Raw genomic sequence first — 20,000 nt, forward strand, 5'->3', positions numbered from 1 at the left:
TTTCTCTTCATTACGCACAAGCCTTTCGCCTTTTACTAAAGACTTCCGTGGAGAGGAACACTTACGAGTTCAACGTATTTTTGGAGCGGCTTTGCTTCTTGCAGAGCCCGGTAATCTTGTTTCAAGAGAAATTGACAGAGATGGGCCAGGATAGTGACTTAAAGACGCATTAGCGACTTTTTCCAAAAAAACACCTGCCTGTCGCCAGGGAAACGGTGGGTGGGTGGGTGGGTGGGTGGGTGGTTGAGTGAGTGAGTGAGTGGGGGTGGAGGGAGAGAGGAGCTGGCTTTTGCCAACCCACCCGCTGAGGTCTGTCGAGACCCCCGGGGGTCCGGCGGTTTCAGGGTTCCATTTGTGGGTTATCGCTTCTCGGCCTTTTGGCTCAGATCAAGCTTGGTACCGAGGTGCCCCAGAGCTCGCTGAGTCAAAAGGTCGGAGATAGGAGGGCGATAAAAGTTTTTGCAAGAGTCGTTTACCAAAGGATTTTTGTTTTTTGTTTTTTCCAGTGGCTTCCTTTTGGAGAGTTATTTTATTTTTCTTTGGAAATGGCCTACAATAAGATGGTACCAGGAATTGGACTGACTAATACAGTCAGGTTTGCATGGAGGAACAAAGAGGTCGAGCCTTTGGGTAGAGAGACCTTTGGAAAAATTATTTTGATGGGGATGCTAAAACTTGAGGTAAAGGACGTTCTATGCCTTCAAGATAATCCAAGGGAAGGAGCCTTTGAGGTGACATTTTACAAGGAGGAGAAGTATGAAGAGGTCCTGAGGATGGTGAGAGAGATGGCGAAAGCGATACCCTTGTGCCATTATGAGGTGACCAGCCTGTCTAAAAATAATTTCAGGTTGGTCACCGTCAACATTTACAATCCACATGTAAAGGACGAGGACGTGAGGGCCTTTCTGGGGAGATACCTGGATAGCGTCTCCTCAGCAAGGCATGTGATAGATTCCATGGGCTTTTGGAATGGGAGGAGATGCTTCCAGGCTCTCCTCAGAGAGGACCCGAAGGGGTTGGAAGGATACCTCCATCCTCCGGCAATGTTCTCCCTGGGGGCTGACAGGGGGACATTGTTTTATGCCCGTCAGCCTCCGTTCTGCAGGCGGTGTATGGCCTATGGCCATACCCTGGCCTCGTGCAACACCAGGAGATGCAGGTTCTGTGGATCGGAAGAGCACGGGGCCGGGGACTGTGCCGAGCCGAAGAAATGCCACGGGTGTGGCTCGGTAGCGCACCTGTGGCGGGACTGCCCGGCTCGGCGGAGGTCATACGCGTCTGCAGCTGGGGGGGGAGCGAGAGCGGAGGATGGAGGAAGACGAGGAAGAGAGGAGACGGAAGAGGGGGGTGGAAGGACTGAGCAGAAGGAGTCGGAGAAAGGAGAAGAAAAAGAAGAGGAGAGAGCGGAGACAGAAGGAGAGGTGGATGGGATAGTAGGAGAGGAGGCCGGGACAGAAGGAGAGGTGGCCGGGATGGAAGGAGAGATGGACGGGACAGAAGGAGAGGTGGTCGGAATAGAGGAAGGGAAGGAGGTGGAAGGAGAAAAGAAGAAAAAAAAAAAGAAGAAGACGGCGACGAGGATGGAGGAGAGTGAGGAGACGGAGAGATTAGAGGAGAAAACAGTGGAGAGGAAGGAGGTGGAGGAGATTACGGAGAAGGAACCGGAAGGAGAGGCGGAAGGACGAAGGGGCGTGAAGGATTGGAGAGACAGTGAAGCGGCGAGGGCAAGGGTGGAGGAGTTGAGAGGGATGGTGAGGGAACTGGTAGAGAGAGAATGGGAAAAGGGAAAGGAGAGGGCAAGCACAGTGGGTGTCGCTACAGGTGATGAACCTGGGCTCGATAAACCTCCGAGCAAGAGGCCGAAGAAGGTGGTGAGGAGGAGGGGTGGAAAGAAGGGGGGGGAGGCAGAACGGGGGGATGGGGAGGTAGCGGGGCCCTCGTGGGCTCCGTCTTCTACAACTTTCAAGCCCCTGGCTGATCTGGACCTCCCAGGTATGGCCAATACATGGATGATGGAGGGAGAGACGGGCTTTTTATTTGGGGGTGTGACATCCCCGGTCAGGAGTCCAGAGGAGGGGGCGATGGATTTGAGTGGGGGGAATGTGCCGGGTGTTGTTGCTGTGTTAAGTGGAGGGGAGATGGTGGTTGAGGGGGGTGTTTTAGTGGATTTAGGAGTGGAGGTGGGTTCACAGGTAGCCGGGATGGAGAAGGGGAGCACTGGGTGAGTATTTGTTGCAATATAGGTGGAGTATACTGTAGGTTGTTGGATATTGGTTTTTGGATTTTGTTATAGTTTATTGGATTTGAAATGATTAGCTGTATTTGTTGATAGTAGATATTTAAGTTGATGGAATTATGGATGATTATTGTTTGGTTTTTGAAAAGTAATAAATATATATTTTGTAAAAAAAAATCTGTTCTTATCAGTTTAATATCTGATACGTCCCCCATCGGGGGACTACATATTAAATGGATTTTTCGAACAGGGAGTCGGAAATGGGGCTTGCTCCGTCCGCTCCACGCATCGACCCGGTATTGCAGTACCTCCGGGAACGGTGCAACACTTTTCTCACGTTGTCAAGGAAAAATACAAATTCACAAAGGTATGTAAATAGCTGGCTGGCTGGCTGGCTGGCTGGCTGGCTGGCTGGCTGGCTGGCTGGCTAGCTAGCAGAAGAAGAAGAGAAGGAAAGAAACATTCAAACTCTTAGAAAGGCGAAGCGCCCTTCAAAGGGGTCCCCCGTTTCCCGCCATTTTACTTAAAAAAAAAAAAAAAAAAAAAATTGGGGCCAGGATTGTGTGTGTGTGTGTGTGTGTGTTTCTCTCTCTCTCTCTCTCTCTCTCTCTCTCTCTCTCTCTCTCTCTCTCTCTCTCTCTCTCTGTCACTGTGTCTCTGTGTCTCTGTGTCTGTGACCTTCTTTTTATCCACAGACAGCCCTCGAAAACTTGGAAGAGTGGGTTCCGGGAGCACCCGCGGGAACCCTGCCTAGAGTGCACAGAGTGTGTCTCGGGCCCCGACCTCTTGACTTCCATATGACTCTGGTTTCTCTTCATTACGCACAAGCCTTTCGCCTTTTACTAAAGACTTCCGTGGAGAGGAACACTTACGAGTTCAACGTATTTTTGGAGCGGCTTTGCTTCTTGCAGAGCCCGGTAATCTTGTTTCAAGAGAAATTGACAGAGATGGGCCAGGATAGTGACTTAAAGACGCATTAGCGACTTTTTCCAAAAAAACACCTGCCTGTCGCCAGGGAAACGGTGGGTGGGTGGGTGGGTGGGTGGGTGGTTGAGTGAGTGAGTGAGTGGGGGTGGAGGGAGAGAGGAGCTGGCTTTTGCCAACCCACCCGCTGAGGTCTGTCGAGACCCCCGGGGGTCCGGCGGTTTCAGGGTTCCATTTGTGGGTTATCGCTTCTCGGCCTTTTGGCTCAGATCAAGCTTGGTACCGAGGTGCCCCAAAGCCCGCTGAGTCAAAAGGTCGAACCAGGAGAGCGGTAAGTGTTTTTGTTGGGAAATTTGCTATATAATTTCTTGTCTGTTGTGTATTTTCTTTCTTGTTTTTTTGTAAGAGGTGGTGAGACGGGTGCGCCATCATCCGTGAGGAGATGGCGCAAAATCCTTCGGAGAGGTCGATCCCTGGGATTGGGCTGGCAAACACGGTGAGGTTTTCATGGAAGGAAAGAGAAAAGGAGCCTTGGGGAAGAGAAACGTTCGGGAGGAATATCCTGTTGGGGTGCCTGAGCCTGAAGGTGAAGGATGTCCTCTGTGTCCAGGGGAACCCGATGGAAAAAGGATTTGATGTGACTTTTTATGTACAAGAACAACACGACGGTGTAATGAAGAGGGTTAAGGAAGAGAAAGAAGAAAGTCCCCTGTGCCATTACACGGTGACCAGCCTGGCAAGGAACAATTTCAGGGTGGTCACCGTAACCATGTACAATCCGCATGTGAAGGACGAAGAAGTGAGGGCCTTTCTGGGGAGATACATGGACAATGTCTCCTCAGCGAGGTACCTCAGGGACTCCCTGGGTTTCTGGAACGGGAAGAGAGGCTTCCAGGCGTTACTCAGGGAGTCCCCGAAGAGTGTGGATGGCTACCTCCATCCTCCGGCGATGTTCTCCCTGGGGGCTGACAGGGGGACGTTGTTTTATGCACGTCAGCCCCCGTTCTGCAGGCGTTGTATGGCCTACGGCCATATCCTGGCCTCGTGCAGCACCAAGAAGTGTTGGTTTTGTGGATCGGAAGAGCACGAGGCCAAGGAATGTGACGAGCCCAAGGCTTGCCACGGGTGTGGCTCGAAAGCACACCTGTGGCGTGATTGCCCGGCTCGTCACAGGTCATACGCGTCTGCAGCTGGGGGGGGAGCGGGGGATGGGGGGAGGAAAGAAAGGACGCGTGCGGATTGTACGGATGGCACAGGGGAAAAGAAGCAGGAAGAGGATGGAAAGAAGGAAGAGATGAGAAGAAAAAGGCGGGAAGAAGCAAAGAAGGGAAAAGAAGAGGAGAAGGAAAAGAAGGCGGAAGAACGTAAAGGAGCGGAGAAGAGGGAGAAGGGGACAGTGGTACGAGATGGAGTGGAAGAGGGAACGGTGACAGTGAAGAGGACGGAGGGGGGTGTGGAGGTGGGAGGGGAGGGGGTGGGAGGGGGAGATGGAGGGAGGGAGTGGGGGGACAGTTTGCCAGGCTTCCTAGAGGAAGAAATGAGGGATTTGGTGGAGGAGTTAGCGGGGAATGGACGTTGTGTCTCCCCGCTACCTTCTTCACCAAAGAAGAAAGGGATGAAGAGGGGGAGCTTGGCAGGGAGTGAGAGGGAGGGGGGTGGGGAGGGGGAGGGGGGGGCTAAGAGAGTGGCGGGGGGGGAGGGGGGGGTACATTGGCCTCCCTGTTTGCCTCATCCCCTTACATTTTGGTGGATGACTCCAGTGAGGGGTCTGTGGGCTGTTTGATAGAGGGATCCCAACTCCTGTTTGAGGAGATGGGGTCCCCTACACTCAGCCCTGAGGCATACAGGGAGGGGGGGGTGGAGGATGGTGGTGGGGAACCCAGGATGCAGGGCACTCGGCCTAACACACTGCCTGCATCCTGGGTTGGAGAGATGGAGGAGGACGGGGGGGCGTCAGGAGTGGAGAGGGCGCCCCCGCCGGTGGAGATGGACCAGGGGAGCATCGGGTGAGTCTCCTGTTTTTTGTTTGGTTTGGGGTTATTTGTTGAGGGTTTGGTTTGTTTGTTTGTTTGTAAATAGTTAAATGAATATTTCTGTTAAATTGTTTAGTTTAAATGTAAGGGGGTTGAGGGATGTTGTTAAAAGGAGGGCGGTGTTTAATTTTTTAGAGGGTGTGGGGTTTGATTTTTGTTTTTTACAGGAGGTTCACCTGAGGGATGGTGGGGATGTGGCTAGATTTAGGAAGGAGTGGGATAAGGGGGAATCTTTTTGGGGCATAGGAGGGGTGCACTCAACAGGAGTAGGAATATTGTGTGGCAATAGAGAAGTTAAGGTAGAGAGCACTTTTGTAATAGTGCAGGGTAGAGTATTGGGGATAGATGTAGTGTATAGAGAAGCTAGGTATAGATTAATTGGGGTATATGGGCCACAGGTGGCGGCAGACAGAAAGGAGATGGTGGACTGTCTGGCGCCCCTGTGTGTCACAAATAGGCACTTGGTGATAGGAGGGGACTTTAATATAGATTTAGGGGTAGGTGGTGATAGTAGTGCAGGCGCAATCACCGGGCTAATGGCTTGCCATGGTCTGGTTGATGGTGGCCTGCATACTACTCCGGCAATGGTCGGTCCTACATGGCGCAACTCCAGGGGGGTTGCGCGGAGGCTCGACTACATTTTTATATCCAGGTCTTTGGGTCAGTTGTCTGGGCGCCTGGTGCCTGTGTTCTTCACGGATCACGACGGGGTGTTCCTGCAGGTGGGGTCGCCAGTCTGCCTCTTCGGTAGGGGGTACTGGAAGTTAGATCGGGGTATACTGGAGGAGCAGGCTTTCGTTGACGCATTTTTTTGTTTCTTTCGAAGGCTTGACGGCCTCCGGTCTATGTGCGAGGGGGTGTTAGAGTGGTGGGATTTAGTTAAGGTGAGAATTAGGGCTTTTATAATAAGATATTGTAAAAGGAAAAAAAGGGAGGAAAGGAGGGAGGTGGATCGTATCCAAAGGTTAATTGAACTCGAGTACGAGGCGGGCAACCTCGGCGGGTCGATTGACTGGGAGAGATTCGCAGCCCTAAAGGCGCAGCTCAGGGAGCTGCAGGAGCAGAAGGCTCGAGCTTTCCTGGAGCGTGCGCATAGTGGCTTTCTAGAACATAATGAGACTTGTTCCGCTATGTTCTTTAAGTCGGTTAGGGCCAGACAGAGTAGGAAGGTAATGCATGGCGTTAGGGAAGTAAATGGGAGTGTAGTAAGTAAACCAGAGGAGATGGTCAGGGTGACAACTGATCATTTCCGAAGTTTATTTAAGGAAAGGGAAATAGATGTAGAGCAGGGAAACGTGTTTTTAGAACACTTGTCCCGGCGGTTGCCGGAGGACATTAGAGACGTGATGGAGGCCCAGATCTCACTAGAAGAGGTTGAGAGCGCTCTTAGGAGGATGGGAAAAGGGAAGGTGCCTGGGATGGATGGGCTGCCGGCTGAGTTTTACCTCAAGTTTTGGGGTATACTTGGACCAGTGGTCCTCGAAGTCTTGAAGGCCATCCTTGAGACGGGGGTCCCGGGGGGATCAATGGCTGTTGGTGTGCTGTCACTTCTTTATAAGAAGGGGGAAGCAACTGACCTTGGCAACTGGCGGCCGTTGACCATGCTGTGCGTAGATTACAAGATTCTTGCAAAGGTTTTAGCAGACCGGTTGCGCACAGCCCTTCCCTACGTCGTCCATGAGGATCAGACGTGCGGGGTAGAGGGCCGCTCTATAAGATGGAACCTACAGTTGATTAGGGACTCCATCGCCTGGGTTGAAGATAGAGGGCTGCCTTTAATGGTAGCAGCGCTAGATCAGGCGAAAGCCTTTGATCGCGTGAATAGATCCTTTCTATTCAGGGTATTAGGTAGATTAGGATTTGGGGAGAAGTTTATAGGATGGATCCGTACATTATATGTCGGAGCGGGGTGTCGAGTTAGTGTAAATAGTCACTTAGGTGACGTTTTTGACCTCTCGTCTGGGGTCAGGCAGGGATGCCCACTCTCGGCCCTCCTCTTCGTACTGTACATGGAGCCTCTGGGGGCTGCCATTAGGGCAGACACAGGGGTGGAGGGCTTGTTGATCCCTGGGAGCGGTGGGCTGCGTGTTAAGATGACGCAGTACGCCGACGACACTTCCTTGCTGTTGTGCAAGGACTCGTGCCTGACAAGGTCTCTTGCCATCATTGGGGATTTCACCCAAGCGTCGGGGGCGGTTCTGAATCATGCAAAGTCTTCCGTTAAGTTTTTCGGAAGATGGCGCGGTAGGACGGATGTGCCCGGGGGGTTATCTCTCTGTGAGGGGGCCCTGAGGATTCTTGGGGTCCATTTTGAGACCTCTGGCTCAGCGACGCTGAACTGGAACATGGGTATTGCAGTGGTACAGAAGAAGTTGGCAATGTGGAAGGCTAGGTCTTTGTCCTTTATAGGTAAGGTCCTGGTCCTAAAGGTGGATGTATTGCCATCTCTTTTGTACTTGGCGTACATCTACCCATTGCCAGCTTGTCTGAGGAGGCCTCTAGTGAGGCTTGTGTTTCAGTTCATGTGGGGTGGCAGGTACGAGTGGGTCGCCAGGGCGCGCATGCTCTGTCCCATCGGGGAGGGAGGTAGGGGGGTACCACATCTCCCCCTCAAGCTGGACGCAATTTTTGTTTCTTTCTTGTTGACGGAGCTTGCTCAGCCAGTTATACACCCGTCCGGTTACCTCCTGCGGGTGTTCTTCTCGTATCAGGCGAGAAGCGTAATGGTGTGGTCTAACGCGGGTCCTCGGGCGGAACAGCTGCCGTGGCACTTTGGCCATGCGGCCAAGTGGCTGCGTGCGCACCCCGAGGTTGAAGTTGCCCGAGTAGGTTTAGATCACAGGCACCTGTACGAGGAGGTCAGGCAGGCAGGGAGTCCTGCGCCTGTAGCGGGCATCTCGTCAGTGGTCTGGGAGGGAGTGCAGGCGCGGGGCCTGGACAACAGGCTCAAGGACCTGAATTGGTTGAGCCTCCATAAGTGCTTGCCGGTACGTTCCATCATGTACCGGCATAGTTTGTCGCGATCCTCCACCTGTCCAAGATCTGCTTGTGGCAGGGAGGAGACTGTGCGCCATGCCTTCTGGGACTGTGCCTTTGCCGGACTAGTCTGGGCTAGGGCACGGGTGTTGCTAGGTATGGTTAGGAGCGATTTTTTGCTGACTTGGGCTAGGTTAGAGCGAGGCGTAGGGAGAGCGAGGGGAACGGATAGGGACAGGTTTCTGCTCTGGCTTCTCATGAGTCTCTTTAAAAGGGGGCTGTGGGAAGCCAGGCAGAATTTAGTTAAGACAGGGAGAGATTGGGGGGTGGAAGGGATAGTGAGGAGGGTGGAAGGTGATGTGAGGGGGAGGATGAAGAGGGAGGAGATAAAGTGGGGGCAGCATGCGGCACGGGAGAGGTGGAAGGGGGGATTAGGGCTGGGAGTGTTAGAGTGAGGTTTGTAAGGGGATAGATTAGGGAAGGGAAGATAGGGAAGGGTTAGGTATTGGTTAGGTATGACGGGGAGGGACGATGCTCCCCTGAGGTTTGTTTTTGTTTGGGTGTTTGGTGTTTTTGGTTTTGTAAATAGAGTGAATTAAGAATGAATGAGAATTATGGTTTGTAAAGTATGAATGGTATTGAGTGTAAATAAATTATTTTTTGTAAAAAAAAAAATCTGTTCTTATCAGTTTAATATCTGATACGTCCCCCATCGGGGGACTACATATTAAATGGATTTTTCGAACAGGGAGTCGGAAATGGGGCTTGCTCCGTCCGCTCCACGCATCGACCCGGTATTGCAGTACCTCCGGGAACGGTGCAACACTTTTCTCACGTTGTCAAGGAAAAATACAAATTCACAAAGGTATGTAAATAGCTGGCTGGCTGGCTGGCTGGCTGGCTGGCTGGCTAGCAGAAGAAGAAGAGAAGGAAAGAAACATTCAAACTCTTAGAAAGGCGAAGCGCCCTTCAATGGGGTCCCCCGTTTCCCGCCATTTTACTTAAAAAAAAAAAAAAAAAAAAAAAAAAAAAAATTGGGCCAGGATTGTGTTTGTGTGTGTGTGTGTGTGTGTGTGTCTCTCTCTCTCTCTCTCTCTCTCTCTCTCTCTCTCTCTCTCTCTCTCTCTCTCTCTCTCTCTCTCTCTCTGTCGCTGTGCCTCTGTGTCTCTGTGTCTCTGTGTCTGTGACCTTCTTTTTATCCACAGACAGCCCTCGAAAACTTGGAAGAGTGGGTTCCGGGAGCACCCGCGGGAACCCTGCCTAGAGTGCACAGAGTGTGTCTCGGGCCCCGACCTCTTGACTTCCATATGACTCTGGTTTCTCTTCATTACGCACAAGCCTTTCGCCTTTTACTAAAGACTTCCGTGGAGAGGAACACTTACGAGTTCAACGTATTTTTGGAGCGGCTTTGCTTCTTGCAGAGCCCGGTAATCTTGTTTCAAGAGAAATTGACAGAGATGGGCCAGGATAGTGACTTAAAGACGCATTAGCGACTTTTTCCAAAAAAACACCTGCCTGTCGCCAGGGAAACGGTGGGTGGGTGGGTGGGTGGGTGGTTGAGTGAGTGAGTGGGGGTGGAGGGAGAGAGGAGCTGGCTTTTGCCAACCCACCCGCTGAGGTCTGTCGAGACCCCCGGGGGTCCGGCGGTTTCAGGGTTCCATTTGTGGGTTATCGCTTCTCGGCCTTTTGGCTCAGATCAAGCTTGGTACCGAGGTGCCCCAGAGCTCGCTGAGTCAAGAGGTCGAAGTAGAAGGGCGATAAAGGATTTTCTGGAATAAATAATTTTCCCGCCAAAAATTGTTTAAACACTGTTTTTTCTCTTTGTAGAGAGCCGGAGCCGGATAGAGGGAGCCATTCTCCTGGAGGAGATGGCACGTAAACCACCATCCACGTCCATCCCTGGGATGGGGATTGCAAATACAGTGCGTTTCGCATGGAAAGAGAAGGACATGGAGGCGTTTGGGAGAGAGACTTTTGGGAGGACTCTGCTGATGGGGGTGCTTAAGCTCACGGTAAGCGAAGTCTTTTGTCTCCAGGGAAACCCATTAGAGGGAGCTTTTGATGTCACCTTTTACACCGAGGAAAAGCATCAGGAGATAATGCGGAAGGTGAAAGAGGTGGAGAAGACCAAGCCCATGTGTCACTATGGTGTAACAAATCTGGCAAAGAACAATTTTAGGGTGGTGACCATTAACATGTATAACCCGCATGTGAAAGACGAGGAGGTGAGAGCATTTTTGGGTCGATATATGGACAACATCTCATCGGCAAGGCACCTAAAGGACTCCCTTGGATTCTGGGATGGCAGGAGAAGCTATCAGGCTCTCCTTAGAGAAGACTCCAAGGGCCTGGGAGGCTACCTCCATCCCCCAGCTATGTTCTCCCTGGGGGCTGACAGGGGGACGTTATATTATGCCCGTCAGCCTCCTTTCTGCAGGCGTTGTATGGCCTACGGACATACTTTAGCCTCGTGTAGCATAAGAAAATGTAGATTCTGTGGATCAAGCGCGCACGAGGCGAAGGATTGTGACGAGCCGAAGGTGTGCCACGGGTGTGGTTCAGCAGCGCACCTGTGGCGGGATTGCCCGGCTCGTCAGCGGTCATACGCGTCTGCAGCTGGGGGGGGAGCGGGGGATGGGGGAAGAAGAAGAGGAGAAGACCCAGACCCTAACACAGGACCAGAGGGAATGGCCACACGGAAGAGGGAGGAGAGAAAAGCAGCAGCAGGAAGAGTGGAGAAAAAGGATGGAATGGGAGTAGTGGAACTGGAAGGAGAGGAGGGAAAGGAGGCCGAAGGAGTGGAGGTGCCGGAGAAGGCAGAAGTGGAGGGCGAGGAGGTGGAGAAGGTTTCGGTGGCGGGACCTGTAGAAGAGGAGGAGGGGGGAGAGGGGGTAAAGGAGTGGGGAGAAAGCAGAATGTCGAGCGACCGAGTGGACGAAATGAGGGAAATGGTGGAGGAGCTAGCGGGGAAGGGGGGTGGTGTCTCCCCGTTACCTCCTACACCAAAAAAAAAGAAGAAAGGGAAGAGGAGGGGCTCGGCAGACTTTGAGAGGGAGGGGGGTGTGGAAGGGGAGGGGGTAGCCAAGCGTTTGATGGGGGAGGGAAAGTTTAATTTGGCCTCGCTGTTCTCCTCAGGCCCTCATATGGAGTGTGACTCCCAAGAGGCGGATCAGGGCTGCTTGTCTGGGGGGGAATCTCAACTCCTTTTTGGCGAGGTGGGGTCTCCTACTCTCAGCCAAGCAGCCTACAGAGAGGAAGGAATGGAGGATGTAGGTGGGGAACCCAGGATGCAGAGGCGTAACACACTGCCTGCATCCTGGGTTAGAGAGATGGAGGAGAACGGGGGGATGTCAGGTGAGAAGACGTCCCTGCCGGTGGAGATGGACCAGGGGAGCGTCAGGTGAGCCTCCTGTTTTGTTTTCATTTGGGTTTAGTATTTTGGTGATGATATTTTGTTTTGGTTTTATGTAAAAATATATAAATACAAGATGATTACTTTTGTTAGTTTAAATGTAAGAGGGTTAAGGGAGGTTGTAAAGAGGAGGGCGGTTTTCAGTTATTTAGAGGGTGTGGGTTTTGATGTTTGTTTTTTACAGGAGGTTCACCTGAGGGATGGAGGGGATGTAAAAAGGTTTAGGAGGGAGTGGGTAAAGGGAGTTTCATTGTGGGGCATAGGAGGGGTGCACTCAACAGGGGTAGGTATTTTGTTTGGAAATAGGGAGTTTAAAATAGAGGGCACTTTTTTTGTAATGCAGGGCAGAGTTTTGGGGGTAGATGTCACGTATAGGGATATTAGATATAGGTTATTTGGGGTGTATGGGCCACAGGTGGCGGCAGACAGGAGGGAGATGGTGGACTGTCTGGCGCCCCTGTGTGTCACAAATAGGCACTTAGTGATAGGAGGTGATTTTAATATAGATTTGGGGATAGGGGGAGACAGTAGTGCAGGCGCCATCACCGGGCTAATGGCTTGCCATGGCCTGGTTGATGGTGGCCTGCACACTACTCCGGCAATGGTCGGTCCCACATGGCGCAACTCCAGGGGGGTTGCGCGGAGGCTCGACTATATTTTTGTATCTAGGTCTTTGGGTCGGTTGTCTGGGCGGCTGTTGCCTGTCTTCTTTTCGGACCATGACGGGGTGCTCCTGCAGGTGGGGTCGCCAGTCTGCCTCTTCGGTAGGGGGTACTGGAAACTAGATCGGGATTTACTGGATGAGCAGGTGTTTGTTAATGCTGTCACAGGGGTGTTTCGGAGGCTTGAAGGCCTCCGGCCCATGTGTGAGGGGGTGTTAGAGTGGTGGGATATAGTAAAGGTAAGGATTAGGGCCTTTATTATAGGATATGGTAAGAGGAAGAAAAGGGAGGAAAGGAGGGAGGTGGATCATATCCAAAGGTTGCTCGAACTTGAGTACGAGGCAGGCAACCTCGGTGGTTCGATTGACTGGGAGAAATCCACAGCCCTGAAGGCGCAGCTCAGGGAGCTGCAGGAGCTGAAGGCTCGAGCTTTCCTGGAGCGTGCACATAGTGGCTTTTTAGAACATAATGAGACTTGTTCCGCTATGTTCTTTAAGTCAGTTAGGGCAAGGCAGAGTAGGAAGGTAATGCATGGAGTTAGAAAAGAAGATGGTAGTGTAGTAAGTAAACCAGAGGAGATGGTCAGGGTGACAACTGATCATTTCCGAGGTTTATTTAAGGAAAGGGAAATAGATGTAGAGCAGGGAAATGTGTTTTTAGAACACTTGTCCCGGCGGTTGCCGGAGGACATTAGAGACGTGATGGAGGCCCAGATCTCACTAGAAGAGGTTGAGAGCGCTCTTAGGAGGATGGGAAAAGGGAAGGTGCCTGGGATGGATGGGCTGCCGGCGGAGTTTTACCTCAAGTTTTGGGGTATACTTGGACCGGTGGTACTCGAAGTCTTGAAGGCCATCCTCGAGACGGGTGTCCCGGGGGGTTCAATGGTAGTCGGTGTGCTGTCACTTCTTTACAAGAAGGGGGACGCAACCGACCTTGGCAACTGGCGGCCATTGACCATGCTGTGTGTAGACTACAAGTTGCTTGCAAAGGTCTTAGCGGACCGGTTGCGCACAGCACTTCCCTACGTCGTCCATGAGGATCAGACGTGCGGGGTAGAGGGACGCTCAATTAGATGGAACCTTCAGTTGATCAGGGACTCCATCGCCTGGGTTGAAGATAGAGGTCTGCCTTTAATGGTAGCAGCGCTTGATCAGGCGAAAGCCTTTGATCGCGTGAATAGATCCTTTCTATTCAGGGTATTAGGTAGATTAGGGTTTGGGGAGAAGTATATAGGATGGATCCGTACATTATATGTCGGAGCAGGGTGTCGAGTAAGCGTAAACGGTCACTTGGGTGACGGTTTTGACCTCTCGTCTGGGGTCAGGCAGGGGTGCCCGCTCTCGGCACTCCTCTTCGTTCTGTACATGGAGCCCCTGGGGGCTGCCATTAGGGCAGACACAGGGGTGGAGGGCTTGTTGATCCCTGGGAGCGGTGGGCTGCGTGTTAAGATGACGCAGTACGCCGACGACACTTCCTTGCTCCTATGCAAGGACTCGTGCCTGACAAGGTCCCTTGCCATCATTGGGGATTTCACCCGAGCGTCGGGGGCGGTTCTGAACAATGCAAAGTCTTCCGTTAAGTTTTTCGGAAGATGGCGCGGTAGAACGGATGTGCCCGGGGGGTTATCTCTCTGTGAGGGGGCCCTGAGGATTCTCGGGGTCCATTTTGAGACCTCTGGCTCAGCGACGCTGAACTGGAACATGAGGATCGCAGTGGTACAGAGGAAGCTAGCAATGTGGAAGGCTAGGTCTTTGTCTTTTATAGGTAAGGTCCTGGTCCTAAAGGTGGATGTTTTGCCATCTCTATTGTATTTGGCATACATCTACCCATTGCCGGCTTGTCTGAGGAGGCCTCTAGTGAGGCTCGTGTTTCAGTTCATGTGGGGTGGCAGGTACGAGTGGGTCGCCAGGGCACGCATGCTCTGTCCCATCGGGGAGGGAGGTAGGGGGGTACCTAACATCCCCCTCAAGCTGGACACAATTTTTGTGTCTTTTGTGTTGACAGAACTGGCTCATCCGGTGATACACCCGTCCGGTTACCTCCTGCGGGTGTTCTTCTCCTACCAAGCGAGAAGCGTAATGGTGTGGTCTAACACGGGTCCTCGGGCGGAACAGCTGCCGTGGCACTTTGGCCATGCGGCCAAGTGGTTGCGTGCGCACCCCGAGGTTGAAGTTGCCCGAGTAGGTTTAGACCACAGGCACCTGTACGAAGAGGTCAGGCAGGCAGGGAGTCCTGCGCCTGTAGCGGGCATTTCGTCGGTGGTCTGGGAGGGAGTGCAGGCGCGGGGCCTGGACAACAGGCTCAAGGACCTGAATTGGTTGAGCCTCCACAAGTGTCTGCCGGTACGGTCCACCATGTACCGGCATAGCTTGGCGCGATCCCCCACCTGCCCAAGGGCTGCTTGTGGCAGGGAGGAGACTTTGCGCCATGCTTTTTGGGACTGTGCCTTTGCCGGAGTGGTATGGGCGAGGGCACGGGTGTTGATAGTTTTGGTAAGAGGGGATTTTGTGGTGACATGGGCTAGGTTAGAGAGAGGTGTAGGGAGAGCGAGGGGTACAGATAGGGATAGATTTCTGCTCTGGCTTCTCATGAGCCTCTTTAAACGGGGGCTGTGGGAAGCCAGGCAGAATTTGGTAAAGACAGGGAGAGATTGGGGGGTGGAAGGGATATTTAGGAGGGTGGAAGGAGATTTAAGAGGTAGGATGAAGAGGGAGGAGAGGAAGTGGGGGAAACATGCGGCACGGGAGAGATGGAAAGGGGGCTTAGGGCTGGGGGTGTTAGATTGAGATTTATAAGGGGATAGATTAGGAGAGGAGAGATAGGGAAAGGTAGTGGTTAGGAATGACGGGGAGGGATGATGCTCCCCTGAGGTTTGTTTTTGTTTGGTGTTTTTGTAAATATGATTTTGTAAAGTATGAATGGCATAGCTGGTAATAAATTATTTTTCTAAAAAAAAAAAATCTGTTCTTATCAGTTTAATATCTGATACGTCCCCCATCGGGGGACTACATATTAAATGGATTTTTCGAACAGGGAGTCGGAAATGGGGCTTGCTCCGTCCGCTCCACGCATCGACCCGGTATTGCAGTACCTCCGGGAACGGTGCAACACTTTTCTCACGTTGTCAAGGAAAAATACAAATTCACAAAGGTATGTAAATAGCTGGCTGGCTGGCTGGCTGGCTGGCTGGCTGGCTAGCAGAAGAAGAAGAGAAGGAAAGAAACATTCAAACTCTTAGAAAGGCGAAGCGCCCTTCAATGGGGTCCCCCGTTTCCCGCCATTTTACTTAAAAAAAAAAAATAATAAAAAAAAAAAATTGGGCCAGGATTGTGTGTGTGTGTGTGTGTGTGTGTGTGTGTGTGTGTGTGTGTGTGTTTCTCTCTCTGTCGCTGTGCCTCTGTGTCTCTGTGTCTCTGTGTCTGTGACCTTCTTTTTATCCACAGACAGCCCTCGAAAACTTGGAAGAGTGGGTTCCGGGAGCACCCGCGGGAACCCTGCCTAGAGTGCACAGAGTGTGTCTCGGGCCCCGACCTCTTGACTTCCATATGACTCTGGTTTCTCTTCATTACGCACAAGCCTTTCGCCTTTTACTAAAGACTTCCGTGGAGAGGAACACTTACGAGTTCAACGTATTTTTGGAGCGGCTTTGCTTCTTGCAGAGCCCGGTAATCTTGTTTCAAGAGAAATTGACAGAGATGGGCCAGGATAGTGACTTAAAGACGCATTAGCGACTTTTTCCAAAAAAACACCTGCCTGTCGCCAGGGAAACGGTGGGTGGGTGGGTGGGTGGGTGGTTGAGTGAGTGAGTGGGGGTGGAGGGAGAGAGGAGCTGGCTTTTGCCAACCCACCCGCTGAGGTCTGTCGAGACCCCCGGGGGTCCGGCGGTTTCAGGGTTCCATTTGTGGGTTATCGCTTCTCGGCCTTTTGGCTCAGATCAAGCTTGACACCGAGGTGTCCCAGAGCCCGCTGAGCCAGAAGGTCGAAGGTGGGAGAGGGAATTTTTTTTTCTCCTACCTGAATTTGGTTTTTCAACTTTTCTGAATTTTCTTGTGTGTTTTTTGGCTTCTTGAGAAGAGAGCTTTTTTTTTCAGTAGAAATGGAGAAACAAAAAGAAAACAGAACGGTACCAGGAGTTGGTTTGGCAAACACGGTGAGGTTTTCCTGGAAGGATAAGGAGATAGAGCCGTGGGGAAGGGAAACTTTTGGGAGAAACATCCTGATGGGGAGCCTTAAACTTCAGGTGAAGGATGTCCTATGTTTGCAAGGAAACCCAATGGAGAAGGCTTATGAGGTGACGTTTTACTCTGAGGAGAAACATGACAATATTATGAAGACGGTGAGGGAAGGGAAAGAAGAAAAACCCCTGTGCCATTATGCGGTGACCAGCCTGTCAAGGAACAATTTCAGGGTGGTCACCGTAACAATGTATAATCCGCACGTCAAGGATGAGGAGGTGAGGGCCTTTCTGGGGAGATATGTGGACAACGTATCCTCAGTAAGGCACCTCAGGGACTCCCTGGGATTCTGGAACGGAAGGAGAGGGTTCCAGGTGCTTCTCAGGGAGGACCCGAATGGTGTTGGTGGCTACCTCCATCCCCCGGCAATGTTCTCCCTGGGGGCTGACAGGGGAACATTATACTATGCCCGTCAGCCTCCGTTTTGCAGGCGTTGTATGGCCTACGGTCATATCCTGGCCTCGTGCAACACCAAGAAGTGTCGATTTTGTGGGTCGGGAGAGCACGAGGCCAAGGATTGTGACGAGCCCAAGGCTTGCCACGGGTGTGGCTCGTCAGCACACCTGTGGCGTGGTTGCCCGGCTCGTCACAGGTCATACGCGTCTGCAGCTGGAGGGGGAGCGGGGGATGGAGGGAGAAGAGAATGGAGTCGTGCGGATGACAGTAATGGCACGGGGGAGAAGAAAGCACAGGAAGAGGATGGAAGGAAGAAGGATACGAAAGGAGAGAGGAGACAAGAAGAGAAGGCAAAGGAGGTGGAAGATGTGGAAGGAGGTGACGGAGAAAAGAAGGAGGCGGGGACGGTGGAGAGAGAAAAGGAGAAGGATGGAACGGTGAAGAAAAAGAAGGCAAAAGAGAAGATGGGAGTAGACAGGGAATAAGGAAGAAAGGAGTGGGGGAGTGACTTGGTGGAGGAAATGAGGGAGATGGTGGAGGGACTGGCGGGGATGGCGGACAATAGCACCATTTTGACCCCTTTGCCGCCATCTCCGAAGAGGAGAGGGAGGAAGAGGGTGGACATGGGAGGCGAAAGGAGGGGAGGGGGTGAGGGGGGGGAGGGGGAGGCCAAGCGAGGGATGGGGGAGGGAAGGGTTCATTTGGCCTCGCTGTTTTTATCAGCACCACACAATTTGGTGGAGGGTTGTGCACAGGGTGAGGATCGGGGCTGTCTGTCTGAAGGGGGATCTCAACTCCTGTTTGGGGAGATGGGATCCCCAACACTCAGCCCCGAGGCTTACAGGGAGGAAGGGTTGGAGGGTGTTGGTGTTGGGTTTGGTGATGGGGATGGTGAGGAACCCAGGATGCAGGGCACTCAGAGGCCGAACACACTGCCTGCATCCTGGGTTCGAGGGATGGAGGAGGACGGGGGGGCGTCAGGGGGAGAGAGGACGTCCCTGCCGGTGGAGATGGACCAGGGGAGCATCGGGTGAGTCTCCTGTTTTTCCTTTGGTTTGGGTTTATTTGTTGAGGTTTTTTTTTGTTGTTAATTATTAAATGGTTTTGTTTATTAAATTGTTTAGTTTAAATGTAAGGGGATTGAGGGATTTTATTAAGAGGAGGGTGGTATTTAGTTTTTTGGAAGGGGTGGGGTTTGATGTTTGTTTTTTGCAGGAGGTTCACCTGAGGGATGGAGGGGATGTCATTAGATTTAAGAGAGAGTGGGATAAGGGGGAGTCAATTTGGGGTATAGGAGGGGTGCACTCGACAGGAGTAGGGATTTTGTTTGGGAATAGGGAGGTGAAGGTAGAGGGCACTTTTGTTGTAATGCAGGGGAGGGTTCTGGGGGTAGATGTCACTTTTAGGAATAGTAGGTATAGGTTAGTGGTAGTGTATGGGCCACAGGTGGCGGCAGACAGGAGGGAGATGGTGGACTGTCTGACGCCCCTGTGTGTTACAAATAGGCACTTGGTGATAGGAGGGGATTTTAACATAGATTTAGGGTTGGGAGGGGATAGCAGTGCAGGCGCTATCACCGGGCTAATGGCTTGCCATGGTCTGGTTGATGGCGGCCTGCACACTACTCCGACAATGGCCGGTCCTACATGGCGCAACTCCAGGGGGGTTGCGCGGAGGCTCGACTACATTTTTCTATCCAGGTCGTTGGGTCAGTTGTCTGGGCGGCTGTTGCCTGTTTCCTTTTCGGACCACGACGGGGTTTTCCTACAGGTGGGGTCGCCAGTCTGCCTCTTCGGTAGGGGGTACTGGAAGCTAGATCGGGATATACTGGAGGAGCAGGCTTTCGTTGACGCATTTTTTTGTTTCTTTCGGAGGCTTGACGGCCTCCGGTCCATGTGCGAGGGGGTGTTAGAGTGGTGGGATTTAGTGAAGGTGAGGATTAGGGCTTTTATAATAGGATATTGTAAAAGGAAAAAAAGGGAGGAAAGGAGGGAGGTGGATCGTATCCAAAGGTTAATTGAACTCGAGTACGAGGCGGGCAACCTCGGCGGGTCGATTGACTGGGAGAGATTCGCAGCCCTAAAGGCGCAGCTCAGGGAGCTGCAGGAGCAGAAGGCTCGAGCTTTCCTGGAGCGTGCACATAGTGGCTTTTTAGAGCATAATGAGACTTGTTCCGCTATGTTCTTTAAGTCGGTTAGGGCCAGACAGAGTAGGAAGGTAATGCATGGCGTTAGAGAAGAAGATGGTAGTGTAGTAAGTAAACCAGAGGAGATGGTCAGGGTGACAACTGATCATTTCCGAAGGTTATTTAAGGAAAGGGAAATAGATGTAGAGCAGGGAAATGTGTTTTTAGAACACTTGTCCCGGCGGTTGCCGGAGGACATTAGAGACGTGATGGAGGCCCAGATCTCACTAGAAGAGGTTGAGAGCGCTCTTAGGAGGATGGGAAAAGGGAAGGTGCCTGGGATGGATGGGCTGCCGGCTGAGTTTTACCTCAAGTTTTGGGGTATACTTGGACCAGTGGTCCTCGAAGTCTTGAAGGCCATCCTTGAGACGGGGGTCCCGGGGGGATCAATGGCTGTTGGTGTGCTGTCACTTCTTTATAAGAAGGGGGAAGTAACTGACCTTGGCAACTGGCGGCCGTTGACCATGCTGTGCGTAGATTACAAGATTCTTGCAAAGGTTTTAGCAGACCGGTTGCGCACAGCCCTTCCCTACGTCGTCCACGAGGATCAGACGTGCGGGGTAGAGGGCCGTACAATAAGATGGAACCTACAGTTGATCAGGGACTCCATCGCCTGGGTTGAAGATAGAGGGCTGCCGTTAATGGTAGCAGCGCTAGATCAGGCGAAAGCCTTTGATCGCGTGAATAGATCGTTTCTATTCAGGGTGTTAGGTAGATTAGGATTTGGGGAGAAGTACATAGGATGGATCCGTACATTATATGTCGGAGCGGGGTGCCGAGTAAGTGTAAATAGTCACTTGGGTGACGTTTTTGACCTCTTGTCTGGGGTCAGGCAGGGATGCCCACTCTCGGCCCTCCTCTTCGTACTGTACATGGAGCCTCTGGGGGCTGCCATTAGGGCAGACACAGGGGTGGAGGGCTTGTTGATCCCTGGGAGCGGT

The 20,000-nt window shown here is 52.2% G+C and overlaps 4 non-coding genes and 3 pseudogenes across 4 annotated transcripts in view; all 7 read left to right on the forward strand.

Moving 5' to 3' along the window:
• Positions 1-108, forward strand: part of LOC139403474 (U5 spliceosomal RNA) — a 117-nt gene extending 9 nt beyond the window's left edge. The window contains exon 1 of the small nuclear RNA XR_011633489.1: positions 1-108. This exon is cut by the window's left edge and continues 9 nt beyond it. This is a non-coding gene — a small nuclear RNA (U5 spliceosomal RNA).
• A 2,285-nt stretch (positions 109-2,393) lies between these two features.
• On the forward strand, positions 2,394-2,566 carry LOC139403464 (U2 spliceosomal RNA; annotated as a pseudogene).
• A 468-nt stretch (positions 2,567-3,034) lies between these two features.
• LOC139403475 (U5 spliceosomal RNA) lies at positions 3,035-3,151 on the forward strand. Its single transcript, XR_011633490.1, has one exon. It is a non-coding gene; the product is annotated as a U5 spliceosomal RNA (small nuclear RNA).
• Positions 3,152-8,821: 5,670 nt separating this feature from the next.
• On the forward strand, positions 8,822-8,997 carry LOC139403456 (U2 spliceosomal RNA; annotated as a pseudogene).
• Positions 8,998-9,477: 480 nt separating this feature from the next.
• Positions 9,478-9,594, forward strand: LOC139403476 (U5 spliceosomal RNA). The gene has a single exon (XR_011633491.1). It is a non-coding gene; the product is annotated as a U5 spliceosomal RNA (small nuclear RNA).
• A 5,586-nt stretch (positions 9,595-15,180) lies between these two features.
• On the forward strand, positions 15,181-15,356 carry LOC139403466 (U2 spliceosomal RNA; annotated as a pseudogene).
• A 433-nt stretch (positions 15,357-15,789) lies between these two features.
• On the forward strand, positions 15,790-15,906 carry LOC139403477 (U5 spliceosomal RNA). The gene has a single exon (XR_011633492.1). It is a non-coding gene; the product is annotated as a U5 spliceosomal RNA (small nuclear RNA).
• The last annotated feature ends 4,094 nt before the right edge of the window (positions 15,907-20,000 follow it).

This window comes from Oncorhynchus clarkii, unplaced genomic scaffold (genome assembly GCF_045791955.1).
Source record: "Oncorhynchus clarkii lewisi isolate Uvic-CL-2024 unplaced genomic scaffold, UVic_Ocla_1.0 unplaced_contig_2032_pilon_pilon, whole genome shotgun sequence".
Lineage (NCBI taxonomy): Eukaryota > Metazoa > Chordata > Actinopteri > Salmoniformes > Salmonidae > Oncorhynchus > Oncorhynchus clarkii.